The sequence below is a fragment of the Mesoplodon densirostris genome, chromosome 17, assembly GCF_025265405.1.
Source record: "Mesoplodon densirostris isolate mMesDen1 chromosome 17, mMesDen1 primary haplotype, whole genome shotgun sequence".
In the NCBI taxonomy this organism is placed as follows: domain Eukaryota; kingdom Metazoa; phylum Chordata; class Mammalia; order Artiodactyla; family Ziphiidae; genus Mesoplodon; species Mesoplodon densirostris.
Genome location: NC_082677.1, coordinates 74,359,856 through 74,383,699, shown reverse-complemented (window position 1 = coordinate 74,383,699; position 23,844 = coordinate 74,359,856). Strand labels below are relative to the sequence as shown.

Sequence of the window (23,844 nt, the reverse complement as noted above, 5' to 3'; positions counted from 1 at the left end):
ACCTCTGAGCCCACCGCTCGACTCTGTGCGCATCCCAGCCTAAATGCGTTGATAGATGCACTTTCATTCTTAAAAATGCAGTCACATCAATTGTCACTCTTGCTCTATATTCTTTAACGAGCTCCGTAAAATTATTATCAGACAAGACTTCCCGTATGCCTCCTCCCAATAACTGGTCACTAAACTGAGGCCAAACAAATGAAAGTTTCACCCTATTCTTCTTCCTGAATAGGAGTCTGTATTGCAATGTAGATACAGTTAATATGGTTCATATAATATCCAAATTCATAACTTTACATAAAAAGGAACATCACATTAATAGCTTTATATATTAAAATGTAGGGGTTTGCCGTGTGTGTGTGTGTGTGTGTGTGTGTGTGTGTGTAAACTGCTTTCTTATGCCTTAGTAAGTCTGCACAGGTTTTCCAAAAGACTGCTGTAATATAGCAAAAAGAAAATTAAAAAAGTAGATCAAAGTGGTAGCATATTACCTCCACGTAAGTTGTACTGCTCACCTTACCATCCAGAGTGAATCACATTATATTTTCTATAACCATATGAAGATACTTCTTTATTTGAACAGGTCAAGCTAGCTATTTCAGATTTTCCCTTACCTAAGGAAAATGTCATTATAAGGTCCTAAAGATTTCAGATTATCTTCTTAGTGCATTTCATTCTGTTTCTGTTATTCAGAGTTTGAAAAGAAGTTACTTGAGGCAATAGTCTTAAGTAGACTTTGCTAATGATTCCTTTCCTTTAGTCTCCAACCAGGAGAATAATGTTTTGCATATTCACCCAAGCTTCATTGGTTAAAGAATCAATTAAGACACAGAACTACAGGGCATCCTTGCTGATTTCAATACTAAGAAGTGGGAGATAATCAGGTTACTCATTTTTGCCAATGCATAGACGTTTCAGAGAGGATTTTATCTATATCAAACATCTGGGTGGCAGATGACAGTGAATATAATTGAGTCACATATGATCAAAAACAGCAAAAATAAATAGGTGAGCAACGTAATGCCCAGGGAGAGGGGGCACTGGGGGAGAGTATTTTCTATTCTTTCAGGAGTAATGAGGCTCTTTTAAAGAGAGTCTGAAAGTGAAACGCGGTGCTGAATATTTTAGTTGGGTTCATTCATTGAAATTTCAACCCATTAATCCCCCACTGGTCTGTGCTGCTGAATGACCAGGTGTTATTTCCTGTAGAGACCTTCCTGGGGGTCGGGAACTTCCCTAATCACGGATCACATCTCATCCCTTTTTACCTGCCCAACGGTGCCTGGGACATATTAGACCCTAAAAACAATTTACTGAAACAAATTGAAAAATAAGCAAACGCTGAACTTAAACTAACTACTAAAAATTGAGACAAAGGATTACGTTTTTCGTAATAATTATTTTTAACTAAATTTTCTGACATTCATTTTTAAGAGTATATACATGAAATTACAAAATCACTCTATGCATACTTAAGTTTCCTGCCTTCACTCTTTCTAGATGGATGACAATTGTGGGAGACTTTTTCTCCCTTCTTTCCCCTTTCCATCGGTCCCTCCCTCCCCCTTCCCCCCTCCCTCCCCCTTCCTCCTCCTCCCCCCATTCTCCCTCCCCCCTCCCTGCCTCCCTTTCTTTCTTTCCTTGCCACTGGACATGGGTGAGACACCCCAGCTGCGATGGCTCTACCCCAACTACTCAACTATCTGGTCTTAGTAGATGTCCCTAGAAGAGCTGATTCACATGCCACAAAACATGTCCACATGATCCCCTGAAAAAGCTGTATTTCTTGACTTAGAATTCTGAAATTGTACATACATATATAAAAACCCCATTGATAAGATTCATGGCTGATTATTATTCTTAGTCTGACTAACTCAGAAGGTAATGTGTTGTTAATGGGTCCCTCTGGAACTAAGACTAAGGCAAGTCCTTCAGTTGGCTTCAAGAAAATAAGTCACATCATGATTGGTTTCATCAGGGAAGTAAATGTTATATTATGCAAAAGCAAACTCCTCAAATGCTTTTGCAGTTGAGGACTGCATAGCTCCTACTGGGAGCCCTGAATACATTTCCTTTCTCATTATGCAAACTGGAAGGCCACTCCAACTCCAATTTGTCCTACACTCTGTTCCTGGAGTATTGGAAATAGAACTCAAATGTCTCATTCTTCTCAAGTAGGAATCTTATTTACTGCATGTCAGATGACATACGAACAAATAAATGCACATTTCCTGTAAATAAACATTTTATTAGTTTGTGTAGCAATCTAATGTCAATAAATAAATTTGCCGATTGTTTCATTTAGTAATAATTCTCCAGCACATTAAAACTGAAATTTTAATGACAGGTACCTGGTGGACTTTTAATAAGCAAACACCACTTTTTTAATATAAATCTTTATTGGAGTGTAATTGCTTCACAGTACTGTGTTAGTTTCTGTTGTACAACAAAGTAAATCAGCCATATGCATACAAATGTCCCCATATCCCCTCCCTCTTGAGCCTCCCTCCCATCCTCCCTATCCCAACCCTCTAGGTAGTCAAAGCACTGAGCTGATATCCCTGTGCTATGCGCCTACTTCCCACTAGCTAACTATCTTACATTTGGTAGTGTATATATGTTGCTGCTACTCTCACAATGCAATCCCTATCAAACTACCAATGGCATTTTTCACAGAATTAGAACAAAAATTTTACAATTCACATGGAAACACAAAAGACCCCGAATAGCCAAAGCAATCTTGAGAAAGAAAAATGGAACTGGAGGAATCAGGCTCCCCAACTTCAAATTATACTACAAAGCTATAGTAATCAAGACAGTATGGAACTGACACAAAAACAGAAATATAGATCAATGGTACAAGATAGAAAGCCCAGAGATAGGCCCATGCACATATGGTCACCTAATTTATGACAAAAGAGGCAAGAATATACATTGGAGAAAAGACAGCCTCTTCAATAAGTGGTGCTGGGAAAACTGGACAGCTACATGTAAAAGAATGAAATTAGAACACTACCTAACACTATACACACAAATACCACTTTTTATATGCAAATAATTTTAGTAACTTTTTATTTTGATATAACTTCAAGTTTACTCCAAGTTGCAAGAATAGTACAAAGAAGTCCTATATATCTGTTATGGGTTGAATTATATCCCCCCAAAAAGCAATGTTGGAGCCCTAACCCCTGGTACCTGTGAACGTGAACTTATTTGGAAATAGGACCACTGCTGATGAGAATAGCTAAGATGCAGTCATTCTGGAGTAAAGTAAATGACAGGTGTCCTTACAAAAAGAGGGTTACTGGGGACACAGACACAGAGGATGAGACAGCCATGTGAAGATTGAGGCAGAGATTGCAGTGACATTGCCACAAGCCATTGGGTACCTGAGACCACCAAGAGCTCAAAGAGACACAGAAGGATGTTTTCCCAGAAGTTTCAGAGGGAGCATGACCCTGCCAACACCTCAACTTTGGGCTTCTGGCCTCCAGAACTGTGAGACAACAAGTTGTTTGAAATCACCCGGTTTGTAGAACTGCATAATGGCAACGCTAGGAAACCCTTTACCCAAATTCACCAATTATTTACACTTTTCCCCTATTTTTGCTTTCTCTGTCTCTTTTATTTTTCCCGAATCTTGTAAAAGTGAGTCACAGGCACCATGTCCCTTTACCCTTAAATATTTTAGTATGTACATCATGAAAATAAGGATATTCTTTTGCGTAAGTGTTATCAAAATCAGAAAGTCTGGCATCACTAAATTCCATTATATAAAGCACAGTCCACATCCAACTTTCATTAATTTTTCCAATGACATCCTTGATCGCTATCACCCCCTGGCTCAGGACAGAATGAAGGGTTACCCGGGGCATTTTCTTTTCCTTTCTCTTTAGCCTTCTTCCACTTGAAACAGTTCTTCTGTCTTCTTCTTTAAGACCTTCTCTCATAGGTCCTTCCGATGAGATTTTTGGCAGGCAACCACAGAGGGGATACTGTGTTCTTCCCATGATGCCATATCAGAAGACTCCTGATGTTCCTTGATCCCAGTGGTGATGAAGATAACTTTAATCACTTGGTCGAGTGATGTTTTTAGACTGTCAAGTTGCAGCTGAGAACCCATGGGTTCATACTGATATCAGTAAAGAAATGAATCCCTGACTACAGGGGAGAAGAAAGCTCTTCCTTATGATAGAATGCCAACTAGTACATGTAGCAGGAATGATAAGGTTAGAATTTAGCATTCATTAGAGTAATAATTCAGATGAGAGTCACCAGGGGATGCTAAAACTATTGGAAATACTGGAGTATCGGAAAGGTCAAAGTTTGGGAGAATCGTTGATGAGGAATAAAATATTTACATAGTCTGCAAACACCTTGCCACAAAATATTCCATTTAAATATAAAAATGCTGGCATCAAACATGATAGGGAAAATAGAAAAATTATGTGAGTGGGTATTTGGTGCTTTTGAATTGCAGAGAGTTTCTCTTCTTTTTTTAATTGAAGTAGAGTTGATTTACAATGTTGTGTAAATTTCTGCTGTACAGCAAAGTGACTCAGTTATACATCCTTTTTTTTATATTCTTGTTTATCCCAGGAGTTTCTCTTCTTTGAATAGGAAATTTTGTACTCCTGTGCTAAGGTAAAGGTTATCCCAAAGTAATATATAACACACACACAATTATTTTAGGACAGAGAACATGCTATTGACATCCTGTAAGCTCTTGTTTTAAGGACACTGGGACTTGTATTGTGACAGAGAGTGTCTCTAATCTCCCTTACATCTTCCAAGTGCCACATTGTCTGGACCCCATTGTCCCTCCAACTCATTGTTTATTGTTTCCACTGGCCTCTGGCTCACTGCCCTCCAGCCACACAGGCCTCCTTCCTGTCCCTCACGTAACGCCCGGCTCCCACTGACTTCACCTGCTGGTCCAGCTGCCTGGAATGTTTTCTCCCTTGGGCATCTTGAGACGGCTGTTCCTTTACAGCTTTTTCATTGAATCACTGTTTAAAAGTCCCCATCCCCCAATACTTCATCGCTTCACATCACCTTACTCTGTTCTAATTTTCTCACAGTGATGATTATAATCCAATGTCTTAAGCACACACATATTTACTTATTGACAATATCCCACACTAGATTTCAAGCTCCATGAGAGAAAATACTTTGATATTTCTATATCTCCGGGATCTAATACAGGCTCTATGTGGTCAGAAAACAATTATTAGTAAATAAATGAATGAATTATTAAAACTGTTAAATTATGTATTTATATATATTTTTTCTATTTATATATATTTTTATTTTATCACTGACAATTTGAAATGTTAGAACTTCCATTTTGTTTTGTGTTCTTATCAAACTTTCATTTTGGACACTGAAATTTGAATTTCACATAATTTTCACAGGTCACAAAATATTCTTCTTTTTTTTTTTAATAAACTTTATTTTATTTTTTATTTTTGGCCACACTGCGCGGCATGTGGGATCTTAGTTCCCTGACCAGGGAGTGAACCAGTGCCCCCTGCAGTGGAAGCATGGAGTCTTACCCACTGGACTGATAAGGAAGTCCCTCTTCTTATTTTGATATTTTCCACCATTTAAAAATGTAAATGCTAGCTTACAGGCCATCAAAATAGAGAGTGGGCCAGATTTGTCTCATGGGGCCTACCTAGTTCGCAGACCCTTGGAACAGAATAAAATATAGAATGTCAAACACAGAAGAATACAAGCTCTCAAAATCTTGTTTAAAATTTGAGCTCCATTATTTGAATTTATTTTCTTTTTTTCCAGCTTTATTAAGATATAATTGGCATAGAACACTGGAATTTTAAGATGTACAATATGATGATTTGATATAGGTATATATTGTAAAATTGTAACATTAAAATTCGCAGTTTTAATTCTAGGAAAAACTATTTCTTAACATGTTCATGGCTACTGTATCCCTTTTCTACATAATCTTTTCAAGTGCTTTGGCTATTTAAAAATTGGGACTGTATTTTTGTTAATATTTTAAAGTACTTATCATATTTTAGCACAAACTCTACGGAGGAAAAAGCAAAAATTGTAAAAACCAATCTTTTGGCATAGTTACATATTCAGGCATAATAAACCATAAAGGGCTAATACAACTTAATTTGATTTTCATTACGTTTTTCGCAAATATAATCATCTGACACATTACATAAATTGTTTGATTTAAATCTGACTGCAAACTATATTGTAAAATACTTTGTACTATAATCCATACCCTATAAAATTTGGGGGTACATTTAGCTTATTGCCTCCAAGAAACTAGTTAACGATTGTCCCCACATTTTTCCAATTCATTTGATCATAAATACCCTGTGTTTGGGAAATGCAATAATATTCACTGCTGAACTATTCATGGAGTCTCATATTAAATAAGAAAATTTTGTATCCTACAAGCAATGCACACTCTCTAAGGGAAATATTTAGATAAAAACAAGAAACCTAAATGGGGTTTCTTACACAGAAGAAGTCTGTAATTCGTACTTCTGTATTGTCCACTATTTTGCATTAATTAAGGTAAGAAGTTTGGTGAAACTATTACAAAATGGAAAATGGAACGTTAGAACACAGGGAGCTGCAACACAGGAACACAAAGGATGGGGAGGTGTGGGTTAGAGGTGGTGGAAAATGGGAGACATGGAGGGAAGGTGGCTTGGCCTCAGGGAAGGCTGGCTCTAAGTGCCAGGTTTCTGCTCACTGGTTCTGTGACCAAGGGCAAACCACCCAGTTCTGCCCTTCAGTTTGCAAAGTGGAGCCAACTCTTAGTCTATAATGTGTAGGAGAGTTATCTTCAGTATAAGCCTATGCGGTACCCAGCCCAGGGCTAGGCCCTCAACAAATGGTAGCTATCCTAATAATTAATTGGAAGAGAAAGAATATCTTATTATATATATTATTTGCAAAGACAACCATCAGATCACCCATCCTTCTCGGCAAGCACAGTTTTTAGCTAGGTTTAAGAATGAAAATCCGGAAAAGAATGGGACAGAATGAAAAAATGGCGAAGACACAGGACTGTACAGCCCAGAGCTCTTTGAAATACTCAAGATGGCAGGTTTGGCTTGGTTGGATTTCTCTCCCTCACCCCACTTACCTTTTTTTTTTTTTTTTTAATTTATTTTTGGCTGTGTTGGGTCTTCGTTGCTGCGTGCGGGCTTTCTCTAGTTGCGGCAAGTGGGGGCTACTCTTTGTTGCAGTGCATTGGCTTCTCATTGTAGTGGCTTCTCTTGTTGCAGAGCACAGGCTCTAGGTTCGTGGGCTTCAGTAGTTGTGGTGCACAGGCTCAGTAGTTGTGGCTCGTGGGCTCAGTAGTTGTGGCTCATGGCCTCTAGAGTGCAGGCTCAGTAGTTGTGGCACACGGGCTTAGTTGCTGTGTGGCATGTGGGATCTCCCAAGACCAGGACTCGAACCCATGTACCCTGCACTGGCAGGCAGATTCTTAACCACTGTGCCACCAGGGAAGCCCCACCCCACTTACTTTTATCATATAACATCTTTGACAAAACCAGCAATGAGGAAATGAAATAATTTTAGTCAAAGGCAAGAAATACTTAAAAAATGTCATTCTCAGAATACAAGCACTCAATGATGTTCAAAGTTTCAAGGGCAGTATTTGCAGCAAACCAAGACAAATAACAGAATGCCCACTATTATTGCTGTTATTGAAAAAGAAATGCAGCCTGCTCTGAGATATATAAGGGAAGCCTTTATAAATCCATTTCTTAAAAACACATTTATGAAAGATTAAGTGGAAACTTGCAGGTACTTCTGAAAGAGATCTCCAAAAAATGTGTCCAATTCATTTATTTCCAGGTAATTTACTACTTAGGTTTTTGAAAGTCTGTCTTCAGCCAGTAACCCAGGAAAGCACTACAGAGTTTTCACTATTGCTTTCAACCAATTATATGAAAATGAAAAGACGAGTTTCTCATAATTCTGACCTGTGTCTTCAAGGACAAACTCCAAAGAACTGCTAAACCTTCAAACGACTCATAACAAAGACAGAAAATTGTTTTTATAAAAAGACAAGCAGGGCTTCCCTGGTGGTGCAGTGGTTGAGAGTCCGCCTGCCGATGCAGGGGACATGGGTTCGTGCCCCGGTCCGGGAAGATCCCACATGCTGCGGAGTGGCTGGGCCCGTGAGCCATGGCCGCTGAGCCTGCGTGTCTGGAGCCTGTGCTCTGTGGCGGGAGAGGTCAGAACAGTGAGAGGCCCGCATACCACAAAAAAAAAAAAAAAAAAGACAAGCAAACATGTATACACTGATGTGTATAAAATTGATGACTAATAAGAACCTGCAGTATAAAAAAACAAACAAACAAAAAAACAACTAATACTAAACTTTCTTTGGGTTATTCATATGGAAATATGTTAATATAAATGTTTCAGACATTACATGAAATTTCTAAAAATCTTATATTTCTGGTATAATGTTATAAGTCATAATTCTAGTTATTACTTTAAAATGTATATCTCAGAAATAACTGAATTTCCTTGTCAATTGCATTATTATGAACTTTAATCAAATCCTTAACCGTGGTCATTTTTAAGTCTTTTGTCATTTACAGACAGTTCTGGGTGTACTCTGATGTTTTTTCAAAAATGTTCCTATAAAAGTGTTTCATCTTCAAGGAATTCATGCAAAACACTGTGACAAGTACAGGTTTCTGGTAACTGACTATACTGCTGAACTGCATGAATAAGCATTTTCAGAACCCTAATGGAAAACTGATGAATTCATAAAAGTTCTAACAAAAGATCAAGATGAAAAAAAATTAATTACATGGGACTGAGGGAAGTGATGAGGATGATTATAATTTTTGTGACTTTCTGTTTGAATTAAAAAAAAAGAAGAAGACAAGCAAACCTAAAGAGTCCCCCAAAATTGAAACCTAAAATCATGAAGAAAAATGATGGTAGATAATCACCCAAAAGGGCAAGCAGATGCTGTCAGAAATGACAAATGCTCACGTTTTTGTGTAGTACCTGCCCTCTCTACTCTGCATCATTGTATACTCTTTATTATTGTTGAAATAGACAGTTGGCAAGAATGCTATTTTATTCTGAATTATTCAAGCCACCAAAAGGAACTGGTAAAGAAACACTTAAACCTAGCCACCCCAAACCACTGAATCGCAACCTCTTTCCCCAAACCTCAGCTGAGACATCAGAGTTGAAATCCCTGCAGCAGTCAGAGGGATGCTGTCAGGTATGGCGTGTACCAGCAGAAACCTGCAACAGAGTGAATTAGCCCTGATGGCCACCAGTGAAAAGGGCTGAGAAGGAAGGACTCATTGTCTGGGCACAGGTCTTCCTGTCCCTCCTGTTACCTGAATTAGACAACCAGAGGACTGCTGAGCTGCTACCTGCCTGGGATCATGAAAACTTAGTGAACCGAAGCAGAAAATTCATGCATCTCTGGTCCCAAGCAGAGACTTTCCCACTAGTTTCCATTGTTTAAGCAGAGACAGAAAACTAGGAGCACGTAATTTTCCTTTGGATTCTAGACTTTTGGGCAGATAACATAGGAGGTGATACCACTAGGGAATCCATTTATTCATTAAAGAACTATGCATTAAGTGCTAATTATGATGAAAGTGTGCTTTGTGATTTTAATGATTGCAAAGTTTTATGGTAATAAAAAATTAAAAACCTGTATTACAAGCATTTAAAATTTTACAAAAGCTGAAATTATACTGGAACACATTTTTACAGCTCCCTCTGCAAACATCCTGAGGTCAGTAATTATTACTTTGGGAGCACATAAATATTTATGTGTAGCATGGCTGCCACGTTAAGTAACAAACCATGCCAAGAAAAGAAAACCTGTAAGAAAGAAAAGGTAATTGTAGAATTCCAAGGGACTGGGGTGTGAGTGGCATTTACAGTCACGCTAAAGAAACCTCTAGTACTAACCTGACAGAAGTTTGCGGTGATGAAAAGGGGAAGACGGGCACATGGGCAGAATGGGTGTATCCAGCAGGGGCTGGGAGTGTCAAACAATAGCTGAATCCCTGTCTTCTAGACTGAATATGAAAAATCAAGGTGTAGCAATATTATCATAGTTATTTAACATGAAATACATATAGAAGTCAGAGGAACCATCTAAAAGAGTTGAAGGTGGTTGTATCTGGGAAGAAAAATTCAAAGGGTAGAGCTGAAGGGAACGGCTGAGTTTTACAGAGCTTGCAACAAGGCTTGTAAAACTATCTGGCTTTTAAAAACATGGGTACGCATGACAGATAAAAATCTAAAGTGAAAAATAATTAGAATGGCCTGCATAAAAATATGTGATGAGGGTTTCCCTGGTGGTGCAGTGGTTGAGAGTCTGCCTGCCGATGCAGGGGACACGGGTCCAGGCCCCGGTCTGGGAAGATCCCACATGCCGTGGAGCGGCTGGGCCCGTGAGCCATGGCCACTAAGCCTGTGCGTCCGGAGCCTGTGCTCCGGAATGGGAGAGGCCACAACAGTGAGAGGTCCACGTACTGCAAAAAACAAACAAACAAACAAACAAACAAACAAACAAAAAAGATGAGCAGTAAAACTTGAGACAAATTAACGATTATCCAGTGAGCTGGCTCAAGTAACATCTGAATCAATTAATGGCCAGAATATAAAGGTCAACCATCCAATTAAAAGATACAATTTTGTAAGCAAGCCTGTTGAATATGCATTTCTGAGAAAGAAGCTAAGAAAAGAAATCATGGGTTCCAGGGTTAGTAAAGAGACCGGTATGGTTCGGGTAAGTTCAACATCATCTCAAGGCCCGTGTAAGTATCACGCTTCCTACTAAGCCTCTCATTTCTTCCTATAGGATGTTTTTTGGGGACCACACAAAACTTAGTAAATACTTATTGACTAAGACCTAATATGAAAGAGCCAGGACCCTCCCACCTCATTCATCCTTTATAGAATTATTCTCCAATACCAGTCTGTTGTTTACCCTGCTTTTTAAAAAGTCTGTTTCACTAATCTGAACACTTCATACCTGCTCTGAGAAAATATAGCTTTGTTCTGGTCTGTTTACCAATAAGCTGAAAATATAGGCCTTTCATACTTCCTGCCCCTTAATTTTTTGCTGCTGGCCTTCATGCGTGGTGTTTATCTCCAGTGCCTTATGATGTCAGCACCTCTTTTTCTTTCTTTAGTCTAGAATATTCTATTACAGTTTCATGTTCCACACTGTAATATTTAGGTATGTACACAAGGGAAACCACATAAGGTTTAATATGTTTTTACATTTGATCTAGGGATGCAGTTTGCAAATTTCTTAGGTTTGCTTCTCCATGTTTGAATGACTAGCTTCTCCTGTAATTAGTAGAGTCCTCCCAATGACATAGGGAAGCTCCCAAGGCAATTTTCCCCTTGACTTTCACAACAATGTAAGCTTCTGGTTTGCCTTCTAAATCTGGCTTCCCTTTCTCAGTCTTCTTTGCAGCCTCCTGTTTCTCTCAGAATCTTTTAATTAGTTTTCTTCGGACCCTCTTTCAAATGTTTTTTTTCAGACTTCACATTTTCATGGGTTGATCTGATTTACTCAAGGGCTTCTGTTACCCTGTGTATGCAAATAAGACTTTTCTCTCTCTGCTGAGTTCCAGAACCAACTGCCTCCTAGATTTCTCCAGGTGGATGCTTTCCATGGGTCCTGAACTTCATATATTCAAAAAGGCATGCATGGTCCTTATTTAAAAAGATTTTTCCTCTGGTGTTTGCTCTCTTTGTAATTGCACCCTCCCTCCCAACTTCCCCAAATCAGAAAGCTTGGGTTCATTCTAAAATTCCCTCCCCTTCTTTAATGCCTACATTTGAAAAATCAACATTACTATTGATTTCAATTCAAAATGTATCATCAATATTTCCTTCATCCGCCTGGCTCCCACCCTCAACCTGCAATCCCTGACCTGGGATTTATGAAATGTTCTCCCAAAGGCAGTACCTCCAATTAGATGCCCCTTCTGTCTACCCCACTGCTGCCCAGGTCTTAGACCAGATCAGACACTCCATACTTGAGTTTCCAGAGTGCCCTTTACTAGCTCCTCACAGGACTCACTGAAAGCTAAGATTTGATGCATGATATGCATAAAAATATTTATGTAAGCATATTAATAATTATACACTAAGTAATGAATTTGTGTTTAATCTCATTTTGTACTTTCCCTACTATTCTCAGGAGCAAGCCTAGTACCTGGCACATAGCAGACCCTCAAATAAAGAATATGTTAAAGGAAGGAATGAATGAATGAATTGATTCTCACAGTAAGTTAACCAGAGATCATTTGAAAATAGTGTTTCCATTATTATCCTGAGTTTGAGAGGAAAATGTGTGGCTTACAACTTATTGAGGACCGATTTCTTTTTCTAAAATAGTCATTGGAATTTATATTAATTCAGAGAATAGGATCTATGAAAAGCAGGTAAATTTGACCATCATGGGGAAACATTAAATCCCTCAGGATTCAAAGACCACTGCAGAGCAGATCTATCGATGGTGTTCTGCCAGGTGAAGAGATGGGTTCCTCTCCAAACCCGGCCCCTGATCACTGCCACACCAGGGACGGTTCAAGTAGCTCTTTATATGAGATCATGGGACAAGATCCCTGCCAAACTCTAAACTCCCGTAATTCTATGTTTTTGAGGTCTCCTTTTGCATTTTAGTGTCTTCAGTTCTCAGATGAGGATGTAGAAGTGAAATAAATAGTATAAGGCAAAGAAGCTAACTTCAAGGTGTTTACAGGTGACTTGAAGAGTAATTATTCACAATATAATCCCCATCAGCACCAACCAGCACAAGGAAGACGGTAGATCCAGAGAGATGGTAGAGACAAGGACAGACACGGAAACAGACAAACCCCAGGTGAACCCCAGCCCTGAAACTTTACTGGCTCTGTAAACTCAAGGAATAATATCATTGTGATCAGGTGTCATCCTCACTTTGGGATGAGATGGAAGTGGATGCCTCTTAAAATGTTTTGTTGAGATTTTCTCATTATTGGTGACTTTCCAATTAATTACTCCTAACCTCAGATTGAAACTCACAAACATTCTATCCTTATATATTCTCACTACATGTTCATCTCTGGTAACAGAGAAGGTGACATTGGATTGTTGTAGAGTTGACTCCCCACAAAGCAGGGTGTCTTTTGCCTGTCCCCAGCTTCACTGATAAGTTTCATCAGCTTTTATCTGCATTTTATGGTGCACTACACTTGTAGGAATGTTTTTTTGGGGTGTCCACAGCCAAATGTGTTTGGGGAGCCTTGCATACTCTACTTGGAACTTCAAAATCCATCACAGCACTGGGAAGCCTCTGTATGTTGGGAAGGGTCCTGCTGAGATGGGGACTAACCTGTCCTAATATTTTGGGCACCGCTGAGCCAGACAATCAAGTACCAGGCACAGTCCAGAGAGATCTCATTGGGATGCACCTGGACTGGAGAGGCATGAAGCCCTTTTCTATGACCCCCCCCTTTCATTTACTGTTTTACTTATTTAAGAAGAGGAGCAGGAGATAACTGTGTCGCCACTGAATGGGGGCAGCAGGACAGGTGAGCATCAGAGTTAAGGAAACAATCCTAGAACTGATAGTTGCTGATTCTGAAAACCAGCTGTAGGGAGGGAAAAGAGCACTTTAGGTTGGACGTATTTCTAGCAGCCCCACAAGAGGAGAACTATACGTTGGACAATCTCACAGCTGTTACAGCCGTTTGGCCTTGTGTTTCCCAGCAAAGTCATCTGATTCCTGCTGCCGACCTTAGAGTCATATAGATACGACTGTCAATGTCTCTCTTGCTTCTGTTGTATTTAGAAATTTAACTTACAGATTTATTCCACTTCCACGTCTCCTTGGCTGACAAAAAATCCCTAGTGGTAACTGGGTTTTCTACGGCACCATTTTGCCTTGGCTTTTTTTAAAATTTACTTTCTCAGGCCAAAAAAACCCATGATCTTACCTTTTACTAGTTATATTGTTTATTCATGTACACATTTCCACCTGACCTACAGTCTTTAAAGTTTTAACCTAAGGTGTTTACTAAAAGTTTTCTATTATTACTGAAAGGGGAATAAGCACTTTTGTCTATCAAATTGTTCCCAAACTAAATTTCCTTGTGTATTCTAATTCCTAAGGCAGTCAAACTGAATTAAGTTCAAATATATTTCTTAGTCTTATGATATTTTTCCACATCATTTCTTTCATATGACCTTCTTCATTTTCTCAGTTTCCAGGTAATATATATATACATTGCTGCATTTCTCTTGGGTCTTAACTTGCCAGTTATTTGACAAAGAGTACATAGCAACATGTGCCTACCAAACAAATATCAAAAGTACAGAATAGTAATAACAACAAGGGCATAATGTGTGCATTTTATGAAACAGTAATTCCTGCTTCATCTACATAAATGCAATTAACTATTCATACTTTAACATAGAATTCTGAAATTCCATTAAAATATCTGCAAGTTATACAGTTCTCAAAGTAAAAATCTTCAGAAGGCTTAGATGTTACTATTTTTTTTCCACAGACTATAATCATTAAGAGAATATAGCCTACAAAATCTGTCAAAGAGTGATTTTCATTTGGCAAGTCCTGGCTGAAGATTTCTAAATTAAATTATTTAAAAAATATGGATCTCATAATATCTTCATCGAAAATGATAAAATATCTAAAGTATGAATGACCTAACATCATATTTCTATTAATATTAAAATACCCAAATCTTGCTGTGGTAATAGATAAAATATTGAAAAAGAAATAAGGGTGTCAAGAATCACAAATGGAGACAAAGATATTACACTAAAGCATCACTCAGTAATATATACTGTTCTTGGTCTGATATTTATGAGTTCTCCCCAAATAAGTGAGCAGTTTACACTACAATGACGTAATAAAGAACTTTTCAAATGTGGTTTAAAGATTCAGTGTTTCTTTAAATTTAAATGTGAAAAAATTTCTGATTTTGTGCAGCTTTATCTATTAACAGAGATCACACTTGGCTCCCTGGGACAAGTTCTGAACTGAATAAAGAAGAGCAGTTGCCCACGTCTGACAGCGGGTGAGATGGCGGGGATCCGCTCCCCTAATGGAATGACAGGATGAAGGAGTGAGCGCTGATGATGGAAATGCAAAGACCGATATTTCTGCATTTGCTTGTGCACAGGGGAGTGAGTTGATCCCCTCCTCTTTTCCTTAGTGGAACGGATTGTAAGAAAATCAAACAGCCTCAGAGCTAAGCGGTCCTGATAACAGCGATCTCCCACAGAAATGGTTTACTACAAGTCATTGGTGGGAAAATATAAACTTACAAACAAGCTCTACCTGGAGGACACATAGCTAGGACAAATGTGCACGGGACACTGGTCAGCAACCTACTGGGAATGAAAATTGAGAAAAATACAATTTGAATGCAAGGTCAACGCATCGAAGCATGGCCACATTAGCAGGACTCAGGGATGTGGCATTTCCCTTGTATTAAATATCTGTGTGTGTTCTGAGGGTGCAGTGCCTATGAAAGTAGCACTAAGTTGAATACTGAAATAATCACACTTTAAAACTAATTTTATCATGAAATCAACCCCAAGTGTGACTTTACCATCTTAGATGACAGATATGTCTGACCTATTTACACCTTCCAACCATCAATAATGTGTTGGAGGCTCCTATTATAAATTATTTTCCTGCATTAGGAATGGGATATTCTGTAAACAAAGATTGAAATTTCAAAGCACTGCTCTCATGCTGAATGTATCACAGATATAATGTGGTTGGAAGTGAGTAGGCACTTAATTGACATTGGTTTAATGTTACACATTTCTCTCAGAATTTTCTTGGCACTAATCACATTAAAATCCTTTTATTTAATGGGCCACGTTAAAATACACAATTTTTTCCCAATAGGTAGAACTCACTTTTTAAATTACAAGTTTCTAGGAAACTTTGAAGTTAATATTAAAAGTTAATTTTATTCTTATATGTATAGTAATCACTGTTTCAGAAATTTCCAAGAATCTCTAAGGCACCTGTTAGGGCATCCTATTTTAATATTCTCATTGTAATTTAAAGCAAAAATAAACAAAGGGCTATATAAATTTTAGTATACCCTTGCAAGTTGTCATATTACACCATCACATATATTTATTGGGTTGCAAAATAATACAAATATGATGATATTGGTTTTATAAAAATACCTACAGTATATCTATATACAGTTATAAGTACAAATACCCATATGTATATAAGTGATCATATGAATATATTATTATTTTCTGTAAAACAGGATCATATTATCTGTCTGTTTTATGACCATCTGCCAGACATGTTCCATTGCTCACGGCCATCATCACTCCAGCTGAAACTTCCACCTCCCCTGACCTAAGATACAATAATAACCTCACATCGCTAACAGAATCCACTAGGGTCCTCCAATTCTTTCTCTCCTGTCCATAAAGGGAGATCATTTCCACATGACAATCTGGCCATGTGCCACGGATTCTCACTTAAAACTCATCAACACATACATACCTAGGACATCATCAAAATGTTACCACCGAGTTTTCTCTGACCAGTAGGCTAATGAGTGACTTCTTTTTTTTCTGTATTTTCCAATGCTTGTAAAACAAATATGAATTATTTATGTAATCAGAAAAAGAAAACATCTTACCAAAAAGATATTCAGAAGTCAAATTAAATGCTTTATAATATTAATGTAAATTACTAGATTTTTAAAATTATCTTAATTAAAATATAGATTAAAAATATTTATCATGAAAAACACTTGAAAAGAGGGAGTACAATTTACCAAAAAATGGGAGCATAAATAATCAAACAGGGTAAACCTACGAAAGTTCTCCTTAGACCTTGAGCACAGATGGTGGTCTGTATTTCCCAAACTTAATAAACACATGTTGCTATTAGATGTACAAAATGTATGTATTTTTCTGTTCTTCAAAGAATATTATGTAAAATTATAGAAATGCCATGAAACACACATTTTTCAGTTTACGCTTTTGTATTTAAAGAGTAAGTATCTCTTCTATCGGACATTAGTCAGAAAAGAAAAATCTTAGTCATCAACAGTGGAAGTTTCTGAAAAGGCTGACTAGTGACAACAGTATGTTACAAAAAGTCAAGTTAACATGTATGATATGTGCAAATGCAGGTCTTTCATATTCTTGTATAAACAATTCATATTGTGTAAAAGATGCAATCAGAGAACCCTGGGAGCAGCAAAAATCATGCTCGAAACCAGACAAACTTCATTTTCAGGGACTGTGAACCTAATGTTAAGTTTTGTGCCATAATCACAGCCATGGTTGATTAAATTCCTGCACGTTTAATCTATCTTAACAAAACAGACCATTTTAAATTTTTATCCAGTATTGATACTGAATACCCTGATGTGTCATTAACCATGGGCTACTTCACTTAGTAACTTAAGGAAATACATGTTGACAATCATGATAAAAGTGGCAAAAATAAAGTTAAAAGAGAGAATTGAGCAGTACTGAATTGAAAAATCCAGGCGTTCTTCAAAAATAACTTTTAAGTAATTTACGTGATAGCCCACTGCCACGGCAGGAGGAACTGTGGTCAGAACCATGAAAAAAGTTCCCACTTTTTTGGAGTTTATTTGTAATGAAGTACTTACCAAAGTCACATAACTAGTGAGAGAACTAGTCATGGCTTATACTTGAGGTTCTGACGCTCAAATCTTTGCCATGATGCTTTACGCCTACTTTAAGACCAAGGAACCATTCCTTGTACTGTTTTCTTCCACTTTAAGCCTTTAAAATTCTTGCTATATTTATACCTATGTTTGTGACCACCATGGTCAAAGCCTTTACTAGCAGTTTTGTCCACACTCAAAACAGTGTTCAGTGTGTCAGTGCAGCTTTCCATCAGACAGAGCTATTTACATCAATAACCTATCAGGAATTTATTCTTTCTGATTGACTAGGTCCAGCTTGTAAATACTTGTTTCCTTCCCTAAGAAAGTTCTTAGATATTTTCTTTACTTCTTCTTTATGCTACACCAGGGAAGGATGTGACAGCACAGTTCTAACAGGACACATCGACTTTCACAAGGAATCCTTGTTGATATTTTCACTTAAGATTATTTATAATATAAATACATTTACTGTCCAAGAAGATGATGTGATGCCTGTAACACCAATACACAGACTTCATCAACTACATAAGCTCTGCAGCTCTCAAAGTATAGCTTCTCTTTTTTGAATATATTTTGTAGTAACCATTCAGGTGGCTAAATTTAAAAGGAGGTGACTCTTATTACCCTTGTGCAAGTTGATGGAGATCCTGATTCTTTTCCAGTGAAATATCACTTTACAGGTTTGTTCTGATGGCCCAAAGGGGACTCATTTTCAGAAAGGTAATTTAAGAGTGTAGGCAGGCTACAGTAGCAGACTGATAGTTTCTATATTGTCTTAGAATTTAAGAGGCTAATGAATTTCCAGGATCCTGCTTTTTATTGATATCTACTTCAAAATCCATTTTGCTTCCTTGACTATATATATGAGTTAAAGATATTACAAAGAGTAGATCTCTTATAGAAACCTCCTAATATTTTTGGTTAAGGGATGATTCAATAAAGCCATTCTGGAAAAGAAATAACTCCAAAGAGAAAGACTATTTAACTAATACAAAACATATAACCTTCCAAAAAAGCAAGATTATGTATCATTGTTGCTAAGCCTCTTTTATTGTTTATTTGAGTTATTTGACAGTATTGGTGTACTGTCCCATTTCTTACACCCCTTATACCAACCTTTTTGATGTATTTAACTGTTTGATGTAATTTAGTGTTTTAATGAATTTAATGACTGATGTATTTATTTTAGAACCCCAGATTGAACACTGCTTTACAAAATTATTTTCCTCTACAAAATCACATTTTTTTCCAAATAAAATGGAAATATCCACCTCAGATCAAGCTTTAACAGCACACGCTCTCTTAAATGTCACTGAGCAGTGGCCTAATGAAATCTCTTTTACAATTTCTTCTGGTTCAGAATGGCTATAACATTTACACTTATAGAGTTCCCACAGGAATTTTAAGATTCCCGTCTTTATCACTACTTCATTAAATTAAGTCTACCCTTTGTAAGAATTTGTCCACCCTACTAACAAATAGATATCATCCTATGTGATAAATAGTTTTGTGGGGACCTTTTATAGGAAAACTTGGTGTGGAATATTTTTCAGAAAAAGAAAAAAACATTATGCCCCCTGCGACTTCCGATCCAGCACCAAATCTTAGCTCTGACTGGCTGGATTCACCCGTCTCCCGGATTTTGAGGTTGATAGGATTTTCCCCGAAACTTCAGCTCTCTGATGGGTACAAGAAAAATTACTGATTTTCAATTGGTTCAACTTTTTTCTTATTGCAAGGACAGCAGTCTGAGCATGTCTGAACTGAAACCAGAAATTCTCCACATGCGTTTTTCGAACGACACTTTATTGCTTGTTTTCTAAAATCTACTTTTATGGTGTTGATCACTGTGAATAAGGAGTAAGCATTTTCACCATAGACAGGATGAATTTTTACCGTCGATTTTAGTGATGGGAAAGTTTAGGTAGCAATAGGTTAAAAAAACACGACTTAAGAACAACAACAACAAAATGAGGTGGACTCACAGAAACAGAAAGTAGAATGGTGGTTACCAGGAGCTGGAGGGCGGGGAAGATGGGAGATGCTGCTGAAAGGATCCCAACTTTGACTTATAAGATGGGTAAGTTCTAGGGATCTAATGTACAGCATGGTGACTACAGTTCATAATATTGTATTATACACCTGAATTTTGCTAAGAGAGTAGATCTTAAGCATTCTCACTCCAAAAAAAAATTAATATTAACTCTGTGAGGTGATGGAGGTGTTAATTTACCTGATTGTTGTAACCATTTAACAAAATATACCAAATCATCACGTTGTAAAATATATAGTTTTATTTATCAATTACACCTCAATAAAGCTGAAAAAAAGAAAAAAAAAAAAAAACCCTCTCAATGTTCAATGGTCACTAAGAGGGCTTAGGAGCCAGAGTAGCTTCCTTCAAATTCTTACTCCGATTAGCCCCAAAAATATAACCTTGGGTAAAAAATTGGACGTTTACCACATTTCCTTTCTTGACAAACTTGCCTTTAGACCTAGTGAGATACATTAAGTAGGATAAACCATGAAATGTGTCTACTGACCTCATCACAAAGATGTCAAAGTATTCTCAGCAAAGGGCCATTTTGAGGAGTCTGAGTGAAGAGAGACCAGACTGTCTGGATGGGCCGACAGGGGCCATAAATTGGGGTCAGAAAAAGTATACTGTCCTTCAGAGAAGTTTGACTATGAACATGAGAGGACAACAGGGTGACAATCCGAGGACAGAAGTTTGATCAGGCATTTTTCTTCTTATTTTTTAACTAATGGAAATCACTAGAACATAACCATGAATTAATTTAAAGGAAAAGGATACAGGAATGACTACGAAAATGAAAGCACAATAAATGATGAAGGAGAAATCCTTGGAGAAGGGACAAGTAGCAGAATCTAAAGAGGATGTAGAAGGAGTTAGCTTATAAAGGAGAACAAACACCTCTTTAAGGATAGAAGAAAGCCAGTGAATATATATAGGGAAAAAATCAATAGTTTTTAGTAGAAAGTTGAAGGCATTCAAGCCCGAAGACCTCAATTTTCTCAGAGAAGTTGAAGGCAAGACCAACATCTGAAGAAAAGATTAAATACGGCATGCATGTCATCATTTACATAAAAAGTTGAGTGATGCCCAGGTGTTCTGCCACAGTTCCTATTGGAAAATCAGACTTACCTTGAACTATTCAGTTTTAGCTTATTTTCTGGGGAGGAATATAACGTTCTGAAATAGCAGGGTACCCTGTGTTCTAATATTTAACAAATCAATGTGATGGAAAGGGTAATTTAGAACTAAACAATATAAAAAATTTTATACTAGGATTTAAGCCGGAAACAGTCTAAGCAATGAATGAGTGAAGTTTTGGAACAATTTAATTATGATCTATCAACTTGGCCACCTGACACAAAGTGAGCAATATGTGTTTTTGAAACATCATTTGCTATTTCATTTATGGCAGAATTGCTAGGTTCCAGCAGTCAGTCGCCTGCAGCACCCATTAAAATAATCTAGTCCCACTCTGCCCATTAAACACAGAGCATGACACACTCCATCCAACAGGCAGAGAAATTACTAACATCAGATGTTCAACCACAAAAGGCCAAGGATGAAGAAAACATTCACTGCAATTTCAAGTAATCATTCCGTTGTTACTGAAGTGAAACAATGATAGTATTAACATTACTTAGTAAACGACTATTGATTTGCTAATATCTCCTCCTACACATTCTGATTTCAGGGAGTGAAAATATGTTAAAAGATCTCCTGGTCATATGTAATACTAATAATTCAGCAATTCACCATTCCCTGTCACCCCTAAAAAAATAAAACAATTAAATAACATTTTATCCTTCAGTTATTTATTAGCCATTTTTGACATTATGTATAATAGATACCCTTTATAGTAATGTTTATTAAATGGTTCTAAGACATGTGAAGTATCAAAGCATTTCCTCCCAAAATTTTCAATAAAAAAGAGAAAAACCTGAGATGATTAGTCAGGAACATAGGTAATCATTTACCCCCAAAAGAAGAATCATTCAGTGTTTTAGTCAAATAAATTATTTTCCTTCTAAAATAATTAACACCAATATAAAAATTAATTTGTTTCTTATGGTTCAAAATGCAATGGGCTGTTGAAACAGGCAGATGTGTCACAGCTTTAGAACTGCTAACAGGACAGAGAAGCTTAGCGACTGTGGCCACAATGGAAAATTAAATGTGAAAATTCAGATCTAGCATGCCACAGATAAATGTAACCCTGTAATCCAAAGTCATATCAGTAAATAAGTGAAAATTGAGCAATGCTATTAAGAAACCATTCTCTGTGAAATCACATGGTACAAAATAGCAAAGAAAAGTCTATTGTTTCTCTCTCCACAGTCAAGTGATTGAGCAGATTTTGATATTTACAAGTATTGATTCAAGGCATAGATGCACTGATACAACATGCCAGAAATATATATATGTATATATATACACACACATATGTATATATTTCATATATTACGACCATGTTGAAATAAATAGGAAGTCAAAATTTTAAAAAGACTGGTTTGAGTTAATCACTTTTCAGCTTTTGTGATTTCCTCTTGGATAACAGAAAAGTTTCTTAAAGTCTGAGAAATAGCAAATTACTATAGAATTATTAAAAAAATACTCTAACAAATTTTGAGTTATAGAGCATTGGTGTTCAAATATGACATTGGTTAGAAAATATTTTAAAAACTGGATAATGTAGAATGAAATATTTAAAAACTTACATATGTGAGATACTCAAATATTCAATAAAATAAGGTAAGTGAAAATTCTGTGGTCAAATTTTGTTTAATAGAATGCATATTATATAGAATTATATGAATATGTAATTCTATATTAAATATAAAAATAATAATGTAGTAAAATATTTTACTGGGAATGAAAACATTTAGAATTGAGATTTTATTCTACTATATAACCTCTCTGATATTAGATTTCTTTATGTAAAAATAGGGATAATATATTAAGTGCATTGCTTTTGTCATATATGTGCTCCACATATTCAGTGAGCTACCTATAAAATTTCTAGGAAACTGCAAAACTCTGTTCAACTATGTGATGGAAATTGTGAAAATAATAATGGTACTAAAAAGTCTAAATTTTGAAAATATACTGTAGAAATCCATCATTTTTTGAGCCACCCCAATTCCTAAAATACACTGGGTTTAGATGATTTATATTTCACAATTAAAATCCTAAAAATGGTCAATTGTTTTACTTAGTAATAAATGCAGTCAATCCTCATTGCTCATGGATTTTATATTTGTGAACTTGCCTACTTGCTAGAATTAATTTGTAATCCCAAATCAACACTGATGGTACTTTGCTGGTCATCCGTGCATATGCACAGAGTGGTGGAAAATTCTAGCCACCCAAGGTGCACATTCAAAGCTGAGGTCCCACGAGGCCATGCTCTGCCTTCTTGTTCCAGCTCTCATAGTGTAAAAAAATGGTCTTACTGCAGTCTGCTCAGTGCCATTTTTCACGTGTTTGAGCTTTTTCTTGGTGATATCACTGTTTCAAGTGGTCCCCAACCATAGTGCAGAAGTGCTGTCTAGTGTTTCCATGGGCAATGAGGCTGTGATGAGCCTTAATAGAAAATATGTGCATTGTATAAGCTTTTTTCAGGCCCGAGTTATAGTATTACTGCTGTGAGTTCAATGTTTATGAGTCGACAACATATATTAAATTAGGTGTCTTTAAACAGAAACACACAAAAAATAAAGCTTGTGTTAAAAATACAGTTGTAATAAAATTAAGCTGTACAGATCTGTTGATGAACATGTTGTGAGCAGAGGCACACAGGAACCTAACACTATAAGTCCCCTAGGAGCCTCGTCTTGTATTCACTAAGTCAGTGTCTGTGATGATTTTATAGAACAGAACCACCACAAATAATGTATTACAATGTATCATAATATTTCTTAACTTTCCTCCCATAGTCTAAGTATTCAAGTTAGAAAACTGTGTTTTAATGGGAAATGTATAATATTGCAATAGAAATAATGATCTTATTTGTCCATTTTGGGGACTTGTAGCTCCATATGAATTCTATCATAAGTAATATGGCAGCACATCAGACTGGTCAGGGTTCAGGTTCTGAAGCTG

The 23,844-nt window shown here is 36.9% G+C and overlaps 1 protein-coding gene across 1 annotated transcript in view; it reads right to left on the bottom strand.

Moving 5' to 3' along the window:
- MYO16 (myosin XVI) overlaps window positions 1–23,844 on the bottom strand; it is a 407,151-nt gene that overhangs the window by 327,409 nt on the left and 55,898 nt on the right. The gene's annotated exons all lie outside the window — the stretch shown is intronic.